This window comes from Dendrobates tinctorius, unplaced genomic scaffold, assembly GCF_039654945.1.
Source record: "Dendrobates tinctorius isolate UK_male_01 unplaced genomic scaffold, ASM3965494v1 ptg000165l, whole genome shotgun sequence".
NCBI classification, from domain to species: domain Eukaryota; kingdom Metazoa; phylum Chordata; class Amphibia; order Anura; family Dendrobatidae; genus Dendrobates; species Dendrobates tinctorius.
In genome coordinates, this window is record NW_027361832.1 from 20,206,763 (window position 1) to 20,230,231 (window position 23,469).

General features: G+C 54.9%; 9 non-coding genes and 9 pseudogenes across 9 annotated transcripts; all 18 read right to left on the bottom strand.

The window, feature by feature from the left end:
* Positions 1–313: 313 nt before the first annotated feature.
* LOC141053531 (5S ribosomal RNA) lies at positions 314–423 on the bottom strand (annotated as a pseudogene).
* Positions 424–1,073: 650 nt separating this feature from the next.
* Positions 1,074–1,192, bottom strand: LOC141053595 (5S ribosomal RNA). Its single transcript, XR_012221215.1, has one exon. It is a non-coding gene; the product is annotated as a 5S ribosomal RNA (ribosomal RNA).
* A 2,341-nt stretch (positions 1,193–3,533) lies between these two features.
* On the bottom strand, positions 3,534–3,653 carry LOC141053392 (5S ribosomal RNA). Its single transcript, XR_012221130.1, has one exon. It is a non-coding gene; the product is annotated as a 5S ribosomal RNA (ribosomal RNA).
* Positions 3,654–4,730: 1,077 nt separating this feature from the next.
* LOC141053297 (5S ribosomal RNA) lies at positions 4,731–4,849 on the bottom strand. The gene has a single exon (XR_012221045.1). It is a non-coding gene; the product is annotated as a 5S ribosomal RNA (ribosomal RNA).
* A 1,035-nt stretch (positions 4,850–5,884) lies between these two features.
* LOC141053532 (5S ribosomal RNA) lies at positions 5,885–5,994 on the bottom strand (annotated as a pseudogene).
* A 650-nt stretch (positions 5,995–6,644) lies between these two features.
* On the bottom strand, positions 6,645–6,753 carry LOC141053495 (5S ribosomal RNA; annotated as a pseudogene).
* A 2,341-nt stretch (positions 6,754–9,094) lies between these two features.
* On the bottom strand, positions 9,095–9,214 carry LOC141053328 (5S ribosomal RNA). Its single transcript, XR_012221072.1, has one exon. It is a non-coding gene; the product is annotated as a 5S ribosomal RNA (ribosomal RNA).
* A 1,077-nt stretch (positions 9,215–10,291) lies between these two features.
* On the bottom strand, positions 10,292–10,410 carry LOC141053596 (5S ribosomal RNA). The gene has a single exon (XR_012221216.1). It is a non-coding gene; the product is annotated as a 5S ribosomal RNA (ribosomal RNA).
* A 1,035-nt stretch (positions 10,411–11,445) lies between these two features.
* LOC141053535 (5S ribosomal RNA) lies at positions 11,446–11,555 on the bottom strand (annotated as a pseudogene).
* A 650-nt stretch (positions 11,556–12,205) lies between these two features.
* LOC141053597 (5S ribosomal RNA) lies at positions 12,206–12,324 on the bottom strand. The gene has a single exon (XR_012221217.1). It is a non-coding gene; the product is annotated as a 5S ribosomal RNA (ribosomal RNA).
* A 2,341-nt stretch (positions 12,325–14,665) lies between these two features.
* On the bottom strand, positions 14,666–14,775 carry LOC141053565 (5S ribosomal RNA; annotated as a pseudogene).
* Positions 14,776–15,852: 1,077 nt separating this feature from the next.
* On the bottom strand, positions 15,853–15,971 carry LOC141053598 (5S ribosomal RNA). The gene has a single exon (XR_012221218.1). It is a non-coding gene; the product is annotated as a 5S ribosomal RNA (ribosomal RNA).
* Positions 15,972–17,006: 1,035 nt separating this feature from the next.
* On the bottom strand, positions 17,007–17,116 carry LOC141053536 (5S ribosomal RNA; annotated as a pseudogene).
* A 650-nt stretch (positions 17,117–17,766) lies between these two features.
* On the bottom strand, positions 17,767–17,885 carry LOC141053599 (5S ribosomal RNA). The gene has a single exon (XR_012221219.1). It is a non-coding gene; the product is annotated as a 5S ribosomal RNA (ribosomal RNA).
* A 2,341-nt stretch (positions 17,886–20,226) lies between these two features.
* LOC141053566 (5S ribosomal RNA) lies at positions 20,227–20,336 on the bottom strand (annotated as a pseudogene).
* Positions 20,337–21,413: 1,077 nt separating this feature from the next.
* Positions 21,414–21,522, bottom strand: LOC141053483 (5S ribosomal RNA; annotated as a pseudogene).
* A 1,035-nt stretch (positions 21,523–22,557) lies between these two features.
* On the bottom strand, positions 22,558–22,667 carry LOC141053537 (5S ribosomal RNA; annotated as a pseudogene).
* Positions 22,668–23,321: 654 nt separating this feature from the next.
* On the bottom strand, positions 23,322–23,440 carry LOC141053478 (5S ribosomal RNA). Its single transcript, XR_012221201.1, has one exon. It is a non-coding gene; the product is annotated as a 5S ribosomal RNA (ribosomal RNA).
* Positions 23,441–23,469: the final 29 nt, after the last annotated feature.

Sequence of the window (23,469 nt, forward strand, 5' to 3'; positions counted from 1 at the left end):
ACTTCTGCCGGCCGGACGTCCTCTAAAAATCATCCCCTGGGCGCCCGCTGAATGCCTGGCCCCTTAACGGCCCAGGATGCTTATGACGCCATCATTTCCAGAAGGCAGGCTGAGGGATCAATAAGCACTCTTAGCCGCGGTAAGGAGCTCGGTGTGAGGCATGCGAGGAGGCGTGGTAGCGTCCCTAGCTGCAAACCATCTCAGAGGCATCAGAGGCATTATGCGGCTTGGGGCTTCCAGCTTATGTTGGTGTCTGATAAGGCGCCCCTGTATACTAGCCGAGCTGGGCCAGGGAGCAAAATGTCATCAAAATGGTCTACAGCACTCGGTGTTCCCAGGAGGTCTACCATCCAAGTACTGTCCAAGCCCATCCCCGCTTTGCTTCCGAGTTCGGGCGTATCCAGGGTGGTATGGCCAGTAGACACGGCTTGGTCCATCGCCTGGCCAGCCTGCCTCAGGCTCGCGTGGTGGCGAGAACTCTGACCATGTGGAGGCGGGCTCCGAAGGGCCGATGCAAAGGCTGGGCCGACCCTACAGTCTTTGTTTGTTTTGCAGTGAAACCACGCGCCGCAGCAGGGCCCGAGCATCATTTGTCTTTAAATATGGCTCCACGCAGGGTCTCCTGCAGGATAAACCATTCATCTGGGGGGACGTGACAGAAGGAGCAAGCTTGAGGAGCCGCAACTTGAGGCGGATTGAGACGTCCAGGAGCGAATGAAGGAAGAGGGTGAGATGGTTGCCAGTGACTGTGTGCTGCTCTTCAGGGGGGTCTTGTTGCCTGCAAAGGTGTCCTGCTTGCTTCGGCCTGTAAACTGGCCTCCAGGTTGCCGGCGGATGCCCCCAAGCCCGCGGGAGGCGCTGGTCCTGTTGAAAGGAAGCCTAGTATTAAAAGTAAATAAGCAACAATGCTGGAGGACCACGGTGATGAGAAGGATGCTGGCAGTTTGCACGGACGAAATAGCGCAAGAGAGAAAGCAAATGAAAAGAGGAAAGAAGCATGTGTGCCCTTGTGAAAGGGAATGGAAAAAAGGAATAGAGGACAGTGACCCCTGCTGGTGGAAGGAAAAAGCAAAAGCCTACAGCACCTGGTATTCCCAGGCGGTCTCCCATCCAAGTACTAACCAGGCCCGACCCTGCTTAGCTTCCGAGATCAGACGAGATCGGGCGTGTTCAGGGTGGTGTGGCCGTAGGCAGAGACAGGCTTCTCACTTGCTGCTTTTCTACTATGCAGTCTGGCTGCCGGCTGCCCTGTCCAGTGCTCAGCAAGAAAAAAATGCAGAGCTGGAAATGAACCCGGTCTAAAGGAGCGCACCTGTTCCTTAATCACGCCTGGCTGGCGCTCCTTTTTGGACTGTCTCACTTATCGCCAGTGCTCAGCAAGAGGCCCTTTTGTAATTTCCTTTCTCTTCACTTTTTTGCTGGCTCTCTTAAAGGGGTTGTAGGCAGAACGCCCCGCTCAGAGCCGCTGAGCTCACTGATCGGCTGCTGACGTGACATCAGCGTCGCAGCCAATGCCACAGACCTGGAGCAGCAGTGAGACTCTCCGGTGGACCCGGGTAGGGTGAGTACAGGGCGGTTTGTTGCTTTCTAAAAGCCTGCAACCTGGGAAGAACATTTAATGAAAGGGAACAACCCCTTTGACTGTCTGCAGCGCGCCACACCTAGGAAGCGCACAGTCACTTGCAAGCGAGCACGCACATATGCTTGCACATGGCCACACCTCCTATTTGCCCCTGCAGCCTCAGCGCCAGCAAGTGTCAGACTGTCCTGTCTGTCTTATTATCATTAATATTTGCGTGCCTTAGCAGGAAAATGCCCCCAATTCCCTCCCGCTCCTTCCTAGTGTAGGGTCGGACAGGTTCGCAGGATGCAGTGACGAGACACTAAACGAATGGTGGTTTTCGAAATTACTTTTATAAAACCCTAGCCGAAGGGCTAGGCTGAACAAAACAAGGAATAAGTACAACACCAACAGTCCACGCAGGGACTCAACAATCTTAACCCAATATAGTTTCACTTAGCCTTCCAGGGACTGCTGGGTTCGGTAGCGTGGCCGCGTTGAGGTCGCTGAGGCGGCTGTCCTGAGGAAAGTGATGTCGGTGGGGGCAACAGGCCCTGAAGAAAATAATTCCGTTGGGGGGCAACAAGCCCTGAAGAAAACGAGGACGTTGGGGCGCAACAGGTCCTGAAGAAAACGGGGACGTTGGGGCGCAACAGGCCCTGAAGGAAACGCTGCCGCTGGGGCGCAACAAGCCCTGAAGGAAACGCTGCCGCTGGGGCGCAACAGGCCCTGAAGGAAACGGGGACATTGGGGCGCAACAGGCCCTGAAGATAACGCTGCCGCTGGGGCGCAACAGGCCCTGAAGGAAACGCTGCCGCTGGGGCGCAACAGGCCCTGAAGAAAACGCCTCCGCTGGGGCACAACAGGCCCTGAAGAAAACGCTGCCGCTGGGGTGCAACAGGCCCTGAAGAAAACACTGCCGCTGGGGCGCAACAGGCCCTGAAGAAAGCAATGCCGTTGGGTCTCAACAGGCCCTGAAGTAAATGATGGAGGTGGCGCGCGGTGATGACGCAGTTCCCCAGAAAGGCCTGTAGCCGTCCTTTACCAAGGAGTCTCTTCCTAAGCCAGGGTAGCGAGCCTTTAATCCCGCCTGTGACAAGGTGGCGTATCTTGAGGCCAATGGTGGCCGGGTCGGCGTGATGGGGGAAGGCTGGGGGGAAGGGCCCAGATCTCTGAGGCCTGGTTACCGGTACTCACGGCCACAACCGGAGGTATAGTTCCTCTCTCTCTAAGGCGGGGTTTAGCGGGGATAATTCTCTCAGAACGGGAGCGGGGAGCAGTCTCTGGGCACAGTCTCTCACGTCTCTCTTGTCGGTAAATCGGCCGCTTTCTCCTCGCAGGCTCCTCTCGGTACCCCTGCAAGTCACCCTGTGTCCTGCCTTCACTCCCTCTCTTCCCCAACTGCCACTTCAGCGCGTCCCCTGCTCCTTTTACCCTAGCCCCTCCCCCTGTTGCCCTGACAACCTCAGTCGCATGTCTCCCTTTGTAATTCCCCTGTTGTGCTTCCTTCAATAACTCTGATGGCGGTCCCCTTGGTTCCGGCCCAAACACTATATGGGGGTCCTCCTCCCCACACTAGTACTGAATTTGGGTCCTGGGCAGCCGTCTGATTGGGTTAGTTACACAAGCTTCTTTGCAGAAGAAGACGTTACTTCTGCCAGCCGGCCGGCCGGCCTCTAAAGATCATCCCCTGGGAGCCCGCTGAATGCCTGGCCCCTTAACGGCCCAGGATGCTTATGACGCCTTCATTTCCAGAAGGCAGGCCGAGGGGTCAATAAGCACTCTTAGCTGCGGCAAGGAGCTTGGTGTGAGGCATGCGAGGAGGCGTGGTAGCGTCCCTAGCTGCAAACCATCTCAGAGGCATCAGAGGCATTATGCGGCTTGGGGCTTCCAGCTTAGGTAATGTTGGTGTCTGATAAGGCGCCCCTGTATACTAGCCGAGCTGGGCCAGGGAGCAAAATGTCATCAAAATGGTCTACAGCACTCGGTGTTCCCAGGAGGTCTCCCATCCAAGTACTGTCCAAGCCCATCCCCGCTTTGCTTCCGAGTTCGGACGAGATCGGGCGTATCCAGGGTGGTATGGCCAGTAGACACGGCTTGGTCCATCGCCTGGCCAGCCTGCCTCAGGCTCGCATGGTGGCGAGAACTCTGACCATGTGGAGGCGGGCTCCGAAGGGCCGATGCAAAGGCTGGGCCGCCCCTACAGTCTTTGTTTGTTTTGCAGTGAAACCACGCGCCGCAGCAGGGCCCGAGCATCATTTGTCTTTAAATATGGCTCCACGCAGGGTCTCCTGCAGGCTAAACCATTCATCTGGGGGGACGTGACAGAAGGCGCAAGCTGGAGCAGCCGCAACTTGAGGCGGATTGAGACGTCCAGGAGCGAATGAAGGAAGAGGGTGAGATAGAATCATAGAATCGTAGAGTTGGAAGGGACCTCCTGGGCCATCTGGTCCAACCCCCTGCTCAAAGCAGGATTCGCTAAATCATCCCAGTCAGATGTCTGTCCAGCCTCTGTTTGAAGACTTCCATTGAAGGAGAACTCACCACTTCTCGTGGCAGCCTGTTCCACTCATTGATCACTCTAACTGTTAAAAAATTTTTTCTAATATCTAATCTGTGTCTCCTCCCATTCAGTTTCATCCCATTGCTTCTAGTCTTTCCTTGTGCAAATGAGAATAAAGTTGATCCTTCTACAATGTGACAGCCCTTTAGATATTTGTAGACAGCTATTAAGTCTCCTCTCAGTCTTCTCTTTTGCAAACTAAACATTCCCAAATCCTGCAACCTTTCCTCATAAGACAGGGTTTGCAGACCGGTCACCATTCTGGTTGCCAGTGACTGTGTGCTGCTCTTCAGGGGGGTCGTGTTGCCTGCAAAGGTGTCCTGCTTGCTTCGGCCTGTAAACTGGCCTCCAGGTTGCCGGCGGATGCCCCCAAGCCCGCGGGAGGCGCTGGTCCTGTTGAAAGGAAGCCTAGTATTAAAAGTAAATAAGCAACAATGCTGGAGGCCCACGGTGATGAGAAGGATGCTGGCAGTTTGCACGGACGAAATAGCGCAAGAGAGAAAGCAAATGAAAAGAGGAAAGAAGCATGTGTGCCCTTGTGAAAGGGAATGGAAAAAAGGCATAGAGGACAGTGACCCCTGCTGGTGGAAGGAAGGAAAAAGCAAAAGCCTACAGCACCTGGTATTCCCAGGCGGTCTCCCATCCAAGTACTAACCAGGCCTGACCCTGCTTAGCTTCCGAGATCAGACGAGATCGGGCGTGTTCAGGGTGGTGTGGCCGTAGGCAGAGACAGGCTTCTCACTTGCTGCTTTTCTACTATGCAGTCTGGCTGCCGGCTGCCCTGTCCAGTGCTCAGCAAGAAAAAAATGCAGAGCTGGAAATGAACCCGGTCTAAAGGAGCGCACCTGTTCCTTAATCACGCCTGGCTGGCGCTCCTTTTTGGACTGTCTCACTTATCGCCAGTGCTCAGCAAGAGGCCCTTTTGTAATTTCCTTTCTCTTCACTTTTTTGCTGGCTCTCTTAAAGGGGTTGTAGGCAGAACGCCCCGCTCAGAGCCGCTGAGCTCACTGATCGGCTGCTGACGTGACGTCAGCGTCGCAGCCAATGCCACAGACCTGGAGCAGCGGTGAGACTCTCCGGTGGACCCGGGTAGGGTGAGTACAGGGCGGTTTGTTGCTTTCTAAAAGCCTGCAACCTGGGAAGAACGTTTAATGAAAGGGAACAACCCCTTTGACTGTCTGCAGCGCGCCACACCTAGGAAGCGCACAGTCACTTGCAAGCGAGCACGCACATATGCTTGCACATGGCCACACCTCCTATTTGCCCCTGCAGCCTCAGCGCCAGCAAGTGTCAGACTGTCCTGTCTGTCTTATTATCATTAATATTTGCGTGCCTTAGCAGGAAAATACCCCCAATTCCCTCCCGCTCCTTCCTAGTACTGAATTTGGGTCCTGGGCAGCCGTTTGATTGGGTTAGTTACACAAGCTTCTTTGCAGAAGAAGACGTTACTTCTGCCGGCCGGACGTCCTCTAAAAATCATCCCCTGGGCGCCCGCTGAATGCCTGGCCCCTTAACGGCCCAGGATGCTTATGACGCCATCATTTCCAGAAGGCAGGCTGAGGGATCAATAAGCACTCTTAGCCGCGGCAAGGAGCTCGGTGTGAGGCATGCGAGGAGGCGTGGTAGCGTCCCTAGCTGCAAACCATCTCAGAGGCATCAGAGGCATTATGCGGCTTGGGGCTTCCAGCTTATGTTGGTGTCTGATAAGGCGCCCCTGTATACTAGCCGAGCTGGGCCAGGGAGCAAAATGTCATCAAAATGGTCTACAGCACTCGGTGTTCCCAGGAGGTCTACCATCCAAGTACTGTCCAAGCCCATCCCCGCTTTGCTTCCGAGTTCGGGCGTATCCAGGGTGGTATGGCCAGTAGACACGGCTTGGTCCATCGCCTGGCCAGCCTGCCTCAGGCTCGCGTGGTGGCGAGAACTCTGACCATGTGGAGGCGGGCTCCGAAGGGCCGATGCAAAGGCTGGGCCGACCCTACAGTCTTTGTTTGTTTTGCAGTGAAACCACGCGCCGCAGCAGGGCCCGAGCATCATTTGTCTTTAAATATGGCTCCACGCAGGGTCTCCTGCAGGATAAACCATTCATCTGGGGGGACGTGACAGAAGGAGCAAGCTTGAGGAGCCGCAACTTGAGGCGGATTGAGACGTCCAGGAGCGAATGAAGGAAGAGGGTGAGATGGTTGCCAGTGACTGTGTGCTGCTCTTCAGGGGGGTCTTGTTGCCTGCAAAGGTGTCCTGCTTGCTTCGGCCTGTAAACTGGCCTCCAGGTTGCCGGCGGATGCCCCCAAGCCCGCGGGAGGCGCTGGTCCTGTTGAAAGGAAGCCTAGTATTAAAAGTAAATAAGCAACAATGCTGGAGGACCACGGTGATGAGAAGGATGCTGGCAGTTTGCACGGACGACATAGCGCAAGAGAGAAAGCAAATGAAAAGAGGAAAGAAGCATGTGTGCCCTTGTGAAAGGGAATGGAAAAAAGGAATAGAGGACAGTGACCCCTGCTGGTGGAAGGAAAAAGCAAAAGCCTACAGCACCTGGTATTCCCAGGCGGTCTCCCATCCAAGTACTAACCAGGCCCGACCCTGCTTAGCTTCCGAGATCAGGCGTGTTCAGGGTGCTGTGGCCGTAGGCAGAGACAAGCTTCTCACTTGCTGCTTTTCTACTATGCAGTCTGGCTGCCAGCTGCCCTGTCCAGTGCTCAGCAAGAAAAAATTGCAGAGCTGGAAATGAACCCGGTCTAAAGGAGCGCACCTGTTCCTTAATCACGCCTGGCTGGCGCTCCTTTTTGGACTGTCTCACTTATCGCCAGTGCTCAGCAAGAGGCCCTTTTGTAATTTCCTTTCTCTTCACTTTTTTGCTGGCTCTCTTAAAGGGGTTGTAGGCAGAACGCCCCGCTCAGAGCCGCTGAGCTCACTGATCGGCTGCTGACGTGACATCAGCGTCGCAGCCAATGCCACAGACCTGGAGCAGCAGTGAGACTCTCCGGTGGACCCGGGTAGGGTGAGTACAGGGCGGTTTGTTGCTTTCTAAAAGCCTGCAACCTGGGAAGAACATTTAATGAAAGGGAACAACCCCTTTGACTGTCTGCAGCGCGCCACACCTAGGAAGCGCACAGTCACTTGCAAGCGAGCACGCACATATGCTTGCACATGGCCACACCTCCTATTTGCCCCTGCAGCCTCAGCGCCAGCAAGTGTCAGACTGTCCTGTCTGTCTTATTATCATTAATATTTGCATGCCTTAGCAGGAAAATGCCCCCAATTCCCTCCCGCTCCTTCCTAGTGTAGGGTCAGACAGGTTCGCAGGATGCAGTGACGAGACACTAAACGAATGGTGGTTTTCGAAATTACTTTTATAAAACCCTAGCCGAAGGGCTAGGCTGAACAAAACAAGGAATAAGTACAACACCAACAGTCCACGCAGGGACTCAACAATCTTAACCCAATATAGTTTCACTTAGCCTTCCAGGGACTGCTGGGTTCGGTAGCGTGGCCGCGTTGAGGTCGCTGAGGCGGCTGTCCTGAGGAAAGTGATGTCGGTGGGGGCAACAGGCCCTGAAGAAAATAATACCGTTGGGGGGCAACAAGCCCTGAAGAAAACGAGGACGTTGGGGCGCAACAGGTCCTGAAGAAAACGGGGATGTTGGGGCGCAACAGGCCCTGAAGGAAACGCTGCCACTCGGGCGCAACAAGCCCTGAAGGAAACGCTGCCGCTGGGGCGCAACAGGCCCTGAAGGAAACGGGGACATTGGGGCGCAACAGGCCCTGAAGATAACGCTGCCGCTGGGGCGCAACAGGCCCTGAAGGAAACGCTGCCGCTGGGGCGCAACAGGCCCTGAAGAAAACGCCTCCGCTGGGGCACAACAGACCCTGAAGAAAACGCTGCCGCTGGGGTGCAACAGACCCTGAAGAAAACACTGCCGCTGGGGCGCAACAGGCCCTGAAGAAAGCAATGCCGTTGGGTCTCAACAGGCCCTGAAGTAAATGATGGAGGTGGCGCGCGGTGATGACGCAGTTCCCCAGAAAGGCCTGTAGCCGTCCTTTACCAAGGAGTCTCTTCCTAAGCCAGGGTAGCGAGCTTTTAATCCCGCCTGTGACAAGGTGGCGTATCTTGAGGCCAATGGTGGCCGGGTCGGCGTGATGGGGGAAGGCTGGGGGGAAGGGCCCAGATCTCTGAGGCCTGGTTACCGGTACTCACGGCCACAACCGGAGGTATAGTTCCTCTCTCTCTAAGGCGGGGTTTAGCGGGGATAATTCTCTCAGAACGGGAGCGGGGAGCAGTCTCTGGGCACAGTCTCTCACGTCTCTCTTGTCGGTAAATCGGCCGCTTTCTCCTCGCAGGCTCCTCTCGGTACCCCTGCAAGTCACCCTGTGTCCTGCCTTCACTCCCTCTCTTCCCCAACTGCCACTTCAGCGCGTCCCCTGCCCCTTTTACCCTAGCCCCTCCCCCTGTTGCCCTGACAACCTCAGTCGCATGTCTCCCTTTGTAATTCCCCTGTTGTGCTTCCTTCAATAACTCTGATGGCGGTCCCCTTGGTTCCGGCCCAAACACTATATGGGGGTCCTCCTCCCCACACTAGTACTGAATTTGGGTCCTGGGCAGCCGTCTGATTGGGTTAGTTACACAAGCTTCTTTGCAGAAGAAGACGTTACTTCTGCCAGCCGGCCGGCCGGCCTCTAAAGATCATCCCCTGGGCGCCCGCTGAATGCCTGGCCCCTTAACGGCCCAGGATGCTTATGACGCCTTCATTTCCAGAAGGCAGGCCGAGGGGTCAATAAGCACTCTTAGCTGCGGCAAGGAGCTTGGTGTGAGGCATGCGAGGAGGCGTGGTAGCGTCCCTAGCTGCAAACCATCTCAGAGGCATCAGAGGCATTATGCGGCTTGGGGCTTCCAGCTTAGGTAATGTTGGTGTCTGATAAGGCGCCCCTGTATACTAGCCGAGCTGGGCCAGGGAGCAAAATGTCATCAAAATGGTCTACAGCACTTGGTGTTCCCAGGAGGTCTCCCATCCAAGTACTGTCCAAGCCCATCCCCGCTTTGCTTCCGAGTTCGGACGAGATCGGGCGTATCCAGGGTGGTATGGCCAGTAGACACGGCTTGGTCCATCGCCTGGCCAGCCTGCCTCAGGCTCGCATGGTGGCGAGAACTCTGACCATGTGGAGGCGGGCTCCGAAGGGCCGATGCAAAGGCTGGGCCGCCCCTACAGTCTTTGTTTGTTTTGCAGTGAAACCACGCGCCGCAGCAGGGCCCGAGCATCATTTGTCTTTAAATATGGCTCCACGCAGGGTCTCCTGCAGGCTAAACCATTCATCTGGGGGGACGTGACAGAAGGCGCAAGCTGGAGCAGCCGCAACTTGAGGCGGATTGAGACGTCCAGGAGCGAATGAAGGAAGAGGGTGAGATAGAATCATAGAATCTTAGAGTTGGAAGGGACCTCCTGGGCCATCTGGTCCAACCCCCTGCTCAAAGCAGGATTCGCTAAATCATCCCAGTCAGATGTCTGTCCAGCCTCTGTTTGAAGACTTCCATAGAAGGAGAACTCACCACTTCTCGTGGCAGCCTGTTCCACTCATTGATCACTCTAACTGTTAAAAAAAATTTTCTAATATCTAATCTGTGTCTCCTCCCATTCAGTTTCATCACATTGCTTCTAGTCTTTCCTTGTGCAAATGAGAATAAAGTTGATCCTTCTACAATGTGACAGCCCTTTAGATATTTGTAGACAGCTATTAAGTCTCCTCTCAGTCTTCTCTTTTGCAAACTAAACATTCCCAAATCCTGCAACCTTTCCTCATAAGACAGGGTTTGCAGACCGGTCACCATTCTGGTTGCCAGTGACTGTGTGCTGCTCTTCAGGGGGGTCGTGTTGCCTGCAAAGGTGTCCTGCTTGCTTCGGCCTGTAAACTGGCCTCCAGGTTGCCGGCGGATGCCCCCAAGCCCGCGGGAGGCGCTGGTCCTGTTGAAAGGAAGCCTAGTATTAAAAGTAAATAAGCAACAATGCTGGAGGCCCACGGTGATGAGAAGGATGCTGGCAGTTTGCACGGACGAAATAGCGCAAGAGAGAAAGCAAATGAAAAGAGGAAAGAAGCATGTGTTCCCTTGTGAAAGGGAATGGAAAAAAGGCATAGAGGACAGTGACCCCTGCTGGTGGAAGGAAGGAAAAAGCAAAAGCCTACAGCACCTGGTATTCCCAGGCGGTCTCCCATCCAAGTACTAACCAGGCCCGACCCTGCTTAGCTTCCGAGATCAGACGAGATCGGGCGTGTTCAGGGTGGTGTGGCCGTAGGCAGAGACAGGCTTCTCACTTGCTGCTTTTCTACTATGCAGTCTGGCTGCCGGCTGCCCTGTCCAGTGCTCAGCAAGAAAAAAATGCAGAGCTGGAAATGAACCCGGTCTAAAGGAGCGCACCTGTTCCTTAATCACGCCTGGCTGGCGCTCCTTTTTGGACTGTCTCACTTATCGCCAGTGCTCAGCAAGAGGCCCTTTTGTAATTTCCTTTGTCTTCACTTTTTTGCTGGCTCTCTTAAAGGGGTTGTAGGCAGAACGCCCCGCTCAGAGCCGCTGAGCTCACTGATCGGCTGCTGACGTGACGTCAGCGTCGCAGCCAATGCCACAGACCTGGAGCAGCGGTGAGACTCTCCGGTGGACCCGGGTAGGGTGAGTACAGGGCGGTTTGTTGCTTTCTAAAAGCCTGCAACCTGGGAAGAACGTTTAATGAAAGGGAACAACCCCTTTGACTGTCTGCAGCGCGCCACACCTAGGAAGCGCACAGTCACTTGCAAGCGAGCACGCACATATGCTTGCACATGGCCACACCTCCTATTTGCCCCTGTAGCCTCAGCGCCAGCAAGTGTCAGACTGTCCTGTCTGTCTTATTATCATTAATATTTGCGTGCCTTAGCAGGAAAATACCCCCAATTCCCTCCCGCTCCTTCCTAGTACTGAATTTGGGTCCTGGGCAGCCGTTTGATTGGGTTAGTTACACAAGCTTCTTTGCAGAAGAAGACGTTACTTCTGCCGGCCGGACGTCCTCTAAAAATCATCCCCTGGGCGCCCGCTGAATGCCTGGCCCCTTAACGGCCCAGGATGCTTATGACGCCATCATTTCCAGAAGGCAGGCTGAGGGATCAATAAGCACTCTTAGCCGCGGTAAGGAGCTCGGTGTGAGGCATGCGAGGAGGCGTGGTAGCGTCCCTAGCTGCAAACCATCTCAGAGGCATCAGAGGCATTATGCGGCTTGGGGCTTCCAGCTTATGTTGGTGTCTGATAAGGCGCCCCTGTATACTAGCCGAGCTGGGCCAGGGAGCAAAATGTCATCAAAATGGTCTACAGCACTCGGTGTTCCCAGGAGGTCTACCATCCAAGTACTGTCCAAGCCCATCCCCGCTTTGCTTCCGAGTTCGGGCGTATCCAGGGTGGTATGGCCAGTAGACACGGCTTGGTCCATCGCCTGGCCAGCCTGCCTCAGGCTCGCGTGGTGGCGAGAACTCTGACCATGTGGAGGCGGGCTCCGAAGGGCCGATGCAAAGTCTGGGCCGACCCTACAGTCTTTGTTTGTTTTGCAGTGAAACCACGCGCCGCAGCAGGGCCCGAGCATCATTTGTCTTTAAATATGGCTCCACGCAGGGTCTCCTGCAGGATAAACCATTCATCTGGGGGGACGTGACAGAAGGAGCAAGCTTGAGGAGCCGCAACTTGAGGCGGATTGAGACGTCCAGGAGCGAATGAAGGAAGAGGGTGAGATGGTTGCCAGTGACTGTGTGCTGCTCTTCAGGGGGGTCTTGTTGCCTGCAAAGGTGTCCTGCTTGCTTCGGCCTGTAAACTGGCCTCCAGGTTGCCGGCGGATGCCCCCAAGCCCGCGGGAGGCGCTGGTCCTGTTGAAAGGAAGCCTAGTATTAAAAGTAAATAAGCAACAATGCTGGAGGACCACGGTGATGAGAAGGATGCTGGCAGTTTGCACGGACGAAATAGCGCAAGAGAGAAAGCAAATGAAAAGAGGAAAGAAGCATGTGTGCCCTTGTGAAAGGGAATGGAAAAAAGGAATAGAGGACAGTGACCCCTGCTGGTGGAAGGAAAAAGCAAAAGCCTACAGCACCTGGTATTCCCAGGCGGTCTCCCATCCAAGTACTAACCAGGCCCGACCCTGCTTAGCTTCCGAGATCAGACGAGATCGGGCGTGTTCAGGGTGGTGTGGCCGTAGGCAGAGACAAGCTTCTCACTTGCTGCTTTTCTACTATGCAGTCTGGCTGCCGGCTGCCCTGTCCAGTGCTCAGCAAGAAAAAATTGCAGAGCTGGAAATGAACCCGGTCTAAAGGAGCGCACCTGTTCCTTAATCACGCCTGGCTGGCGCTCCTTTTTGGACTGTCTCACTTATCGCCAGTGCTCAGCAAGAGGCCCTTTTGTAATTTCCTTTCTCTTCACTTTTTTGCTGGCTCTCTTAAAGGGGTTGTAGGCAGAACGCCCCGCTCAGAGCCGCTGAGCTCACTGATCGGCTGCTGACGTGACATCAGCGTCGCAGCCAATGCCACAGACCTGGAGCAGCAGTGAGACTCTCCGGTGGACCCGGGTAGGGTGAGTACAGGGCGGTTTGTTGCTTTCTAAAAGCCTGCAACCTGGGAAGAACATTTAATGAAAGGGAACAACCCATTTGACTGTCTGCAGCGCGCCACACCTAGGAAGCGCACAGTCACTTGCAAGCGAGCACGCACATATGCTTGCACATGGCCACACCTCCTATTTGCCCCTGCAGCCTCAGCGCCAGCAAGTGTCAGACTGTCCTGTCTGTCTTATTATCATTAATATTTGCATGCCTTAGCAGGAAAATGCCCCCAATTCCCTCCCGCTCCTTCCTAGTGTAGGGTCGGACAGGTTCGCAGGATGCAGTGACGAGACACTAAACGAATGGTGGTTTTCGAAATTACTTTTATAAAACCCTAGCCGAAGGGCTAGGCTGAACAAAACAAGGAATAAGTACAACACCAACAGTCCACGCAGGGACTCAACAATCTTAACCCAATATAGTTTCACTTAGCCTTCCAGGGACTGCTGGGTTCGGTAGCGTGGCCGCGTTGAGGTTGCTGAGGCGGCTGTCCTGAGGAAAGTGATGTCGGTGGGGGCAACAGGCCCTGAAGAAAATAATACCGTTGGGGGGCAACAAGCCCTGAAGAAAACGAGGACGTTGGGGCGCAACAGGTCCTGAAGAAAACGGGGATGTTGGGGCGCAACAGGCCCTGAAGGAAACGCTGCCGCTGGGGCGCAACAAGCCCTGAAGGAAACGCTGCCGCTGGGGCGCAACAGGCCCTGAAGGAAACGGGGACATTGGGGCGCAACAGGCCCTGAAGATAACGCTGCCGCTGGGGCGCAACAGGCCCTGAAGGAAACGCTGCCGCTGGGGCGCAACAGGCCCTGAAGAAAACGCCTCCGCTGGGGCACAACAGACCCTGAAGAAAACGCTGCCGCTGGGGTGCAACAGACCCTGAAGAAAACACTGCCGCTGGGGCGCAACAGGCCCTGAAGAAAGCAATGCCGTTGGGTCTCAACAGGCCCTGAAGTAAATGATGGAGGTGGCGCGCGGTGATGACGCAGTTCCCCAGAAAGGCCTGTAGCCGTCCTTTACCAAGGAGTCTCTTCCTAAGCCAGGGTAGCGAGCTTTTAATCCCGCCTGTGACAAGGTGGCGTATCTTGAGGCCAATGGTGGCCGGGTCGGCGTGATGGGGGAAGGCTGGGGGGAAGGGCCCAGATCTCTGAGGCCTGGTTACCGGTACTCACGGCCACAACCGGTGGTATAGTTCCTCTCTCTCTAAGGCGGGGTTTAGCGGGGATAATTCTCTCAGAACGGGAGCGGGGAGCAGTCTCTGGGCACAGTCTCTCACGTCTCTCTTGTCGGTAAATCGGCCGCTTTCTCCTCGCAGGCTCCTCTCGGTACCCCTGCAAGTCACCCTGTGTCCTGCCTTCACTCCCTCTCTTCCCCAACTGCCACTTCAGCGCGTCCCCTGCTCCTTTTACCCTAGCCCCTCCCCCTGTTGCCCTGACAACCTCAGTCTCATGTCTCCCTTTGTAATTCCCCTGTTGTGCTTCCTTCAATAACTCTGATGGCGGTCCCCTTGGTTCCGGCCCAAACACTATATGGGGGTCCTCCTCCCCACACTAGTACTGAATTTGGGTCCTGGGCAGCCGTCTGATTGGGTTAGTTACACAAGCTTCTTTGCAGAAGAAGACGTTACTTCTGCCAGCCGGCCGGCCGGCCTCTAAAGATCATCCCCTGGGCGCCCGCTGAATGCCTGGCCCCTTAACGGCCCAGGATGCTTATGACGCCTTCATTTCCAGAAGGCAGGCCGAGGGGTCAATAAGCACTCTTAGCTGCGGCAAGGAGCTTGGTGTGAGGCATGCGAGGAGGCGTGGTAGCGTCCCTAGCTGCAAACCATCTCAGAGGCATCAGAGGCATTATGCGGCTTGGGGCTTCCAGCTTAGGTAATGTTGGTGTCTGATAAGGCGCCCCTGTATACTAGCCGAGCTGGGCCAGGGAGCAAAATGTCATCAAAATGGTCTACAGCACTCGGTGTTCCCAGGAGGTCTCCCATCCAAGTACTGTCCAAGCCCATCCCCGCTTTGCTTCCGAGTTCGGACGTATCCAGGGTGGTATGGCCAGTAGACACGGCTTGGTCCATCGCCTGGCCAGCCTGCCTCAGGCTCGCATGGTGGCGAGAACTCTGACCATGTGGAGGCGGGCTCCGAAGGGCCGATGCAAAGGCTGGGCCGCCCCTACAGTCTTTGTTTGTTTTGCAGTGAAACCACGCGCCGCAGCAGGGCCCGAGCATCATTTGTCTTTAAATATGGCTCCACGCAGGGTCTCCTGCAGGCTAAACCATTCATCTGGGGGGACGTGACAGAAGGCGCAAGCTGGAGCAGCCGCAACTTGAGGCGGATTGAGACGTCCAGGAGCGAATGAAGGAAGAGGGTGAGATAGAATCATAGAATCTTAGAGTTGGAAGGGACCTCCTGGGCCATCTGGTCCAAACCCCTGCTCAAAGCAGGATTCGCTAAATCATCCCAGTCAGATGTCTGTCCAGCCTCTGTTTGAAGACTTCCATTGAAGGAGAACTCACCACTTCTCGTGGCAGCCTGTTCCACTCATTGATCACTCTAACTGTTAAAAAAAATTTTCTAATATCTAATCTGTGTCTCCTCCCATTCAGTTTCATCACATTGCTTCTAGTCTTTCCTTGTGCAAATGAGAATAAAGTTGATCCTTCTACAATGTGACAGCCCTTTAGATATTTGTAGACAGCTATTAAGTCTCCTCTCAGTCTTCTCTTTTGCAAACTAAACATTCCCAAATCCTGCAACCTTTCCTCATAAGACAGGGTTTGCAGACCGGTCACCATTCTGGTTGCCAGTGACTGTGTGCTGCTCTTCAGGGGGATCGTGTTGCCTGCAAAGGTGTCCTGCTTGCTTCGGCCTGTAAACTGGCCTCCAGGTTGCCGGCGGATGCCCCCAAGCCCGCGGGAGGCGCTGGTCCTGTTGAAAGGAAGCCTAGTATTAAAAGTAAATAAGCAACAATGCTGGAGGCCCACGGTGATGAGAAGGATGCTGGCAGTTTGCACGGACGAAATAGCGCAAGAGAGAAAGCAAATGAAAAGAGGAAAGAAGCATGTGTGCCCTTGTGAAAGGGAATGGAAAAAAGGCATAGAGGACAGTGACCCCTGCTGGTGGAAGGAAGGAAAAAGCAAAAGCCTACAGCACCTGGTATTCCCAGGCGGTCTCCCATCCAAGTACTAACCAGGCCCGACCCTGCTTAGCTTCCGAGATCAGACGAGATCGGGCGTGTTCAGGGTGGTGTGGCCGTAGGCAGAGACAGGCTTCTCACTTGCTGCTTTTCTACTATGCAGTCTGGCTGCCGGCTGCCCTGTCCAGTGCTCAGCAAGAAAAAAATGCAGAGCTGGAAATGAACCCGGTCTAAAGGAGCGCACCTGTTCCTTAATCACGCCTGGCTGGCGCTCCTTTTTGGACTGTCTCACTTATCGCCAGTGCTCAGCAAGAGGCCCTTTTGTAATTTCCTTTCTCTTCACTTTTTTGCTGGCTCTCTTAAAGGGGTTGTAGGCAGAACGCCCCGCTCAGAGCCGCTGAGCTCACTGATCGGCTGCTGACGTGACGTCAGCGTCGCAGCCAATGCCACAGACCTGGAGCAGCGGTGAGACTCTCCGGTGGACCCGGGTAGGGTGAGTACAGGGCGGTTTGTTGCTTTCTAAAAGCCTGCAACCTGGGAAGAACGTTTAATGAAAGGGAACAACCCCTTTGACTGTCTGCAGCGCGCCACACCTAGGAAGCGCACAGTCACTTGCAAGCGAGCACGCACATATGCTTGCACATGGCCACACCTCCTATTTGCCCCTGTAGCCTCAGCGCCAGCAAGTGTCAGACTGTCCTGTCTGTCTTATTATCATTAATATTTGCGTGCCTTAGCAGGAAAATACCCCCAATTCCCTCCCGCTCCTTCCTAGTACTGAATTTGGGTCCTGGGCAGCCGTTTGATTGGGTTAGTTACACAAGCTTCTTTGCAGAAGAAGACGTTACTTCTGCCGGCCGGACGTCCTCTAAAAATCATCCCCTGGGCGCCCGCTGAATGCCTGGCCCCTTAACGGCCCAGGATGCTTATGACGCCATCATTTCCAGAAGGCAGGCTGAGGGATCAATAAGCACTCTTAGCCGCGGTAAGGAGCTCGGTGTGAGGCATGCGAGGAGGCGTGGTAGCGTCCCTAGCTGCAAACCATCTCAGAGGCATCAGAGGCATTATGCGGCTTGGGGCTTCCAGCTTATGTTGGTGTCTGATAAGGCGCCCCTGTATACTAGCCGAGCTGGGCCAGGGAGCAAAATGTCATCAAAATGGTCTACAGCACTCGGTGTTCCCAGGAGGTCTACCATCCAAGTACTGTCCAAGCCCATCCCCGCTTTGCTTCCGAGTTCGGGCGTATCCAGGGTGGTATGGCCAGTAGACACGGCTTGGTCCATCGCCTGGCCAGCCTGCCTCAGGCTCGCGTGGTGGCGAGAACTCTGACCATGTGGAGGCGGGCTCCGAAGGGCCGATGCAAAGGCTGGGCCGACCCTACAGTCTTTGTTTGTTTTGCAGTGAAACCACGCGCCGCAGCAGGGCCCGAGCATCATTTGTCTTTAAATATGGCTCCACGCAGGGTCTCCTGCAGGATAAACCATTCATCTGGGGGGACGTGACAGAAGGAGCAAGCTTGAGGAGCCGCAACTTGAGGCGGATTGAGACGTCCAGGAGCGAATGAAGGAAGAGGGTGAGATGGTTGCCAGTGACTGTGTGCTGCTCTTCAGGGGGGTCTTGTTGCCTGCAAAGGTGTCCTGCTTGCTTCGGCCTGTAAACTGGCCTCCAGGTTGCCGGCGGATGCCCCCAAGCCCTCGGGAGGCGCTGGTCCTGTTGAAAGGAAGCCTAGTATTAAAAGTAAATAAGCAACAATGCTGGAGGACCACGGTGATGAGAAGGATGCTGGCAGTTTGCACGGACGAAATAGCGCAAGAGAGAAAGCAAATGAAAAGAGGAAAGAAGCATGTGTGCCCTTGTGAAAGGGAATGGAAAAAAGGAATAGAGGACAGTGACCCCTGCTGGTGGAAGGAAAAAGCAAAAGCCTACAGCACCTGGTATTCCCAGGCGGTCTCCCATCCAAGTACTAACCAGGCCCGACCCTGCTTAGCTTCCGAGATCAGACGAGATCGGGCGTGTTCAGGGTGGTGTGGCCGTAGGCAGAGACAAGCTTCTCACTTGCTGCTTTTCTACTATGCAGTCTGGCTGCCGGCTGCCCTGTCCAGTGCTCAGCAAGAAAAAATTGCAGAGCTGGAAATGAACCCGGTCTAAAGGAGCGCACCTGTTCCTTAATCACGCCTGGCTGGCGCTCCTTTTTGGACTGTCTCACTTATCGCCAGTGCTCAGCAAGAGGCCCTTTTGTAATTTCCTTTCTCTTCACTTTTTTGCTGGCTCTCTTAAAGGGGTTGTAGGCAGAACGCCCCGCTCAGAGCCGCTGAGCTCACTGATCGGCTGCTGACGTGACATCAGCGTCGCAGCCAATGCCACAGACCTGGAGCAGCAGTGAGACTCTCCGGTGGACCCGGGTAGGGTGAGTACAGGGCGGTTTGTTGCTTTCTAAAAGCCTGCAACCTGGGAAGAACATTTAATGAAAGGGAACAACCCCTTTGACTGTCTGCAGCGCGCCACACCTAGGAAGCGCACAGTCACTTGCAAGCGAGCACGCACATATGCTTGCACATGGCCACACCTCCTATTTGCCCCTGCAGCCTCAGCGCCAGCAAGTGTCAGACTGTCCTGTCTGTCTTATTATCATTAATATTTGCATGCCTTAGCAGGAAAATGCCCCCAATTCCCTCCCGCTCCTTCCTAGTGTAGGGTCGGACAGGTTCGCAGGATGCAGTGACGAGACACTAAACGAATGGTGGTTTTCGAAATTACTTTTATAAAACCCTAGCCGAAGGGCTAGGCTGAACAAAACAAGGAATAAGTACAACACCAACAGTCCACGCAGGGACTCAACAATCTTAACCCAATATAGTTTCACTTAGCCTTCCAGGGACTGCTGGGTTCGGTAGCGTGGCCGCGTTGAGGTCGCTGAGGCGGCTGTCCTGAGGAAAGTGATGTCGGTGGGGGCAACAGGCCCTGAAGAAAATAATACCGTTGGGGGGCAACAAGCCCTGAAGAAAACGAGGACGTTGGGGCGCAACAGGTCCTGAAGAAAACGGGGATGTTGGGGCGCAACAGGCCCTGAAGGAAACGCTGCCGCTGGGGCGCAACAAGCCCTGAAGGAAACGCTGCCGCTGGGGCGCAACAGGCCCTGAAGGAAACGGGGACATTGGGGCGCAACAGGCCCTGAAGATAACGCTGCCGCTGGGGCGCAACAGGCCCTGAAGGAAACGCTGCCGCTGGGGCGCAACAGGCCCTGAAGAAAACGCCTCCGCTGGGGCACAACAGACCCTGAAGAAAACGCTGCCGCTGGGGTGCAACAGACCCTGAAGAAAACACTGCCGCTGGGGCGCAACAGGCCCTGAAGAAAGCAATGCCGTTGGGTCTCAACAGGCCCTGAAGTAAATGATGGAGGTGGCGCGCGGTGATGACGCAGTTCCCCAGAAAGGCCTGTAGCCGTCCTTTACCAAGGAGTCTCTTCCTAAGCCAGGGTAGCGAGCTTTTAATCCCGCCTGTGACAAGGTGGCGTATCTTGAGGCCAATGGTGGCCGGGTCGGCGTGATGGGGGAAGGCTGGGGGGAAGGGCCCAGATCTCTGAGGCCTGGTTACCGGTACTCACGGCCACAACCGGTGGTATAGTTCCTCTCTCTCTAAGGCGGGGTTTAGCGGGGATAATTCTCTCAGAACGGGAGCGGGGAGCAGTCTCTGGGCACAGTCTCTCACGTCTCTCTTGTCGGTAAATCGGCCGCTTTCTCCTCGCAGGCTCCTCTCGGTACCCCTGCAAGTCACCCTGTGTCCTGCCTTCACTCCCTCTCTTCCCCAACTGCCACTTCAGCGCGTCCCCTGCTCCTTTTACCCTAGCCCCTCCCCCTGTTGCCCTGACAACCTCAGTCTCATGTCTCCCTTTGTAATTCCCCTGTTGTGCTTCCTTCAATAACTCTGATGGCGGTCCCCTTGGTTCCGGCCCAAACACTATATGGGGGTCCTCCTCCCCACACTAGTACTGAATTTGGGTCCTGGGCAGCCGTCTGATTGGGTTAGTTACACAAGCTTCTTTGCAGAAGAAGACGTTACTTCTGCCAGCCGGCCGGCCGGCCTCTAAAGATCATCCCCTGGGCGCCCGCTGAATGCCTGGCCCCTTAACGGCCCAGGATGCTTATGACGCCTTCATTTCCAGAAGGCAGGCCGAGGGGTCAATAAGCACTCTTAGCTGCGGCAAGGAGCTTGGTGTGAGGCATGCGAGGAGGCGTGGTAGCGTCCCTAGCTGCAAACCATCTCAGAGGCATCAGAGGCATTATGCGGCTTGGGGCTTCCAGCTTAGGTAATGTTGGTGTCTGATAAGGCGCCCCTGTATACTAGCCGAGCTGGGCCAGGGAGCAAAATGTCATGAAAATGGTCTACAGCACTCGGTGTTCCCAGGAGGTCTCCCATCCAAGTACTGTCCAAGCCCATCCCCGCTTTGCTTCCGAGTTCGGACGTATCCAGGGTGGTATGGCCAGTAGACACGGCTTGGTCCATCGCCTGGCCAGCCTGCCTCAGGCTCGCATGGTGGCGAGAACTCTGACCATGTGGAGGCGGGCTCCGAAGGGCCGATGCAAAGGCTGGGCCGCCCCTACAGTCTTTGTTTGTTTTGCAGTGAAACCACGCGCCGCAGCAGGGCCCGAGCATCATTTGTCTTTAAATATGGCTCCACGCAGGGTCTCCTGCAGGCTAAACCATTCATCTGGGGGGACGTGACAGAAGGCGCAAGCTGGAGCAGCCGCAACTTGAGGCGGATTGAGACGTCCAGGAGCGAATGAAGGAAGAGGGTGAGATAGAATCATAGAATCTTAGAGTTGGAAGGGACCTCCTGGGCCATCTGGTCCAAACCCCTGCTCAAAGCAGGATTCGCTAAATCATCCCAGTCAGATGTCTGTCCAGCCTCTGTTTGAAGACTTCCATTGAAGGAGAACTCACCACTTCTCGTGGCAGCCTGTTCCACTCATTGATCACTCTAACTGTTAAAAAAAATTTTCTAATATCTAATCTGTGTCTCCTCCCATTCAGTTTCATCACATTGCTTCTAGTCTTTCCTTGTGCAAATGAGAATAAAGTTGATCCTTCTACAATGTGACAGCCCTTTAGATATTTGTAGACAGCTATTAAGTCTCCTCTCAGTCTTCTCTTTTGCAAACTAAACATTCCCAAATCCTGCAACCTTTCCTCATAAGACAGGGTTTGCAGACCGGTCACCATTCTGGTTGCCAGTGACTGTGTGCTGCTCTTCAGGGGGATCGTGTTGCCTGCAAAGGTGTCCTGCTTGCTTCGGCCTGTAAACTGGCCTCCAGGTTGCCGGCGGATGCCCCCAAGTCCGCGGGAGGCGCTGGTCCTGTTGAAAGGAAGCCTAGTATTAAAAGTAAATAAGCAACAATGCTGGAGGCCCACGGTGATGAGAAGGATGCTGGCAGTTTGCACGGACGAAATAGCGCAAGAGAGAAAGCAAATGAAAAGAGGAAAGAAGCATGTGTGCCCTTGTGAAAGGGAATGGAAAAAAGGCATAGAGGACAGTGACCCCTGCTGGTGGAAGGAAGGAAAAAGCAAAAGCCTACAGCACCTGGTATTCCCAGGCGGTCTCCCATCCAAGTACTAACCAGGCCCGACCCTGCTTAGCTTCCGAGATCAGGCGTGTTCAGGGTGGTGTGGCCGTAGGCAGAGACAGGCTTCTCACTTGCTGCTTTTCTACTATGCAGTCTGGCTGCCGGCTGCCCTGTCCAGTGCTCAGCAAGAAAAAAATGCAGAGCTGGAAATGAACCCGGTCTAAAGGAGCGCACCTGTTCCTTAATCACGCCTGGCTGGCGCTCCTTTTTGGACTGTCTCACTTATCGCCAGTGCTCAGCAAGAGGCCCTTTTGTAATTTCCTTTGTCTTCACTTTTTTGCTGGCTCTCTTAAAGGGGTTGTAGGCAGAACGCCCCGCTCAGAGCCGCTGAGCTCACTGATCGGCTGCTGACGTGACGTCAGCGTCGCAGCCAATGCCACAGACCTGGAGCAGCGGTGAGACTCTCCGGTGGACCCGGGTAGGGTGAGTACAGGGCGGTTTGTTGCTTTCTAAAAGCCTGCAACCTGGGAAGAACGTTTAATGAAAGGGAACAACCCCTTTGACTGTCTGCAGCGCGCCACACCTAGGAAGCGCACAGTCACTTGCAAGCGAGCACGCACATATGCTTGCACATGGCCACACCTCCTATTTGCCCCTGCAGCCTCAGCGCCAGCAAGTGTCAGACTGTCCTGTCTGTCTTATTATCATTAATATTTGCGTGCCTTAGCAGGAAAATACCCCCAATTCCCTCCCGCTCCTTCCTAGTACTGAATTTGGGTCCTGGGCAGCCGTTTGATTGGGTTAGTTACACAAGCTTCTTTGCAGAAGAAGACGTTACTTCTGCCGGCCGGACGTCCTCTAAAAATCATCCCCTGGGCGCCCGCTGAATGCCTGGCCCCTTAACGGCCCAGGATGCTTATGACGCCATCATTTCCAGAAGGCAGGCTGAGGGATCAATAAGCACTCTTAGCCGCGGCAAGGAGCTCGGTGTGAGGCATGCGAGGAGGCGTGGTAGCGTCCCTAGCTGCAAACCATCTCAGAGGCATCAGAGGCATTATGCGGCTTGGGGCTTCCAGCTTATGTTGGTGTCTGATAAGGCGCCCCTGTATACTAGCCGAGCTGGGCCAGGGAGCAAAATGTCATCAAAATGGTCTACAGCACTCGGTGTTCCCAGGAGGTCTACCATCCAAGTACTGTCCAAGCCCATCCCCGCTTTGCTTCCGAGTTCGGGCGTATCCAGGGTGGTATGGCCAGTAGACACGGCTTGGTCCATCGCCTGGCCAGCCTGCCTCAGGCTCGCGTGGTGGCGAGAACTCTGACCATGTGGAGGCGGGCTCCGAAGGGCCGATGCAAAGGCTGGGCCGACCCTACAGTCTTTGTTTGTTTTGCAGTGAAACCACGCGCCGCAGCAGGGCCCGAGCATCATTTGTCTTTAAATATGGCTCCACGCAGGGTCTCCTGCAGGATAAACCATTCATCTGGGGGGACGTGACAGAAGGAGCAAGCTTGAGCAGCCGCAACTTGAGGCGGATTGAGACGTCCAGGAGCGAATGAAGGAAGAGGGTGAGATGGTTGCCAGTGACTGTGTGCTGCTCTTCAGGGGGGTCTTGTTGCCTGCAAAGGTGTCCTGCTTGCTTCGGCCTGTAAACTGGCCTCCAGGTTGCCGGCGGATGCCCCCAAGCCCGCGGGAGGCGCTGGTCCTGTTGAAAGGAAGCCTAGTATTAAAAGTAAATAAGCAACAATGCTGGAGGACCACGGTGATGAGAAGGATGCTGGCAGTTTGCACGGACGAAATAGCGCAAGAGAGAAAGCAAATGAAAAGAGGAAAGAAGCATGTGTGCCCTTGTGAAAGGGAATGGAAAAAAGGAATAGAGGACAGTGACCCCTGCTGGTGGAAGGAAGGAAAAAGCAAAAGCCTACAGCACCTGGTATTCCCAGGAGGTCTCCCATCCAAGTACTAACCAGGCCCGACCCTGCTTAGCTTCCGAGATCAGACGAGATCGGGCGTGTTCAGGGTGGTGTGGCCGTAGGCAGAGACAAGCTTCTCACTTGCTGCTTTTC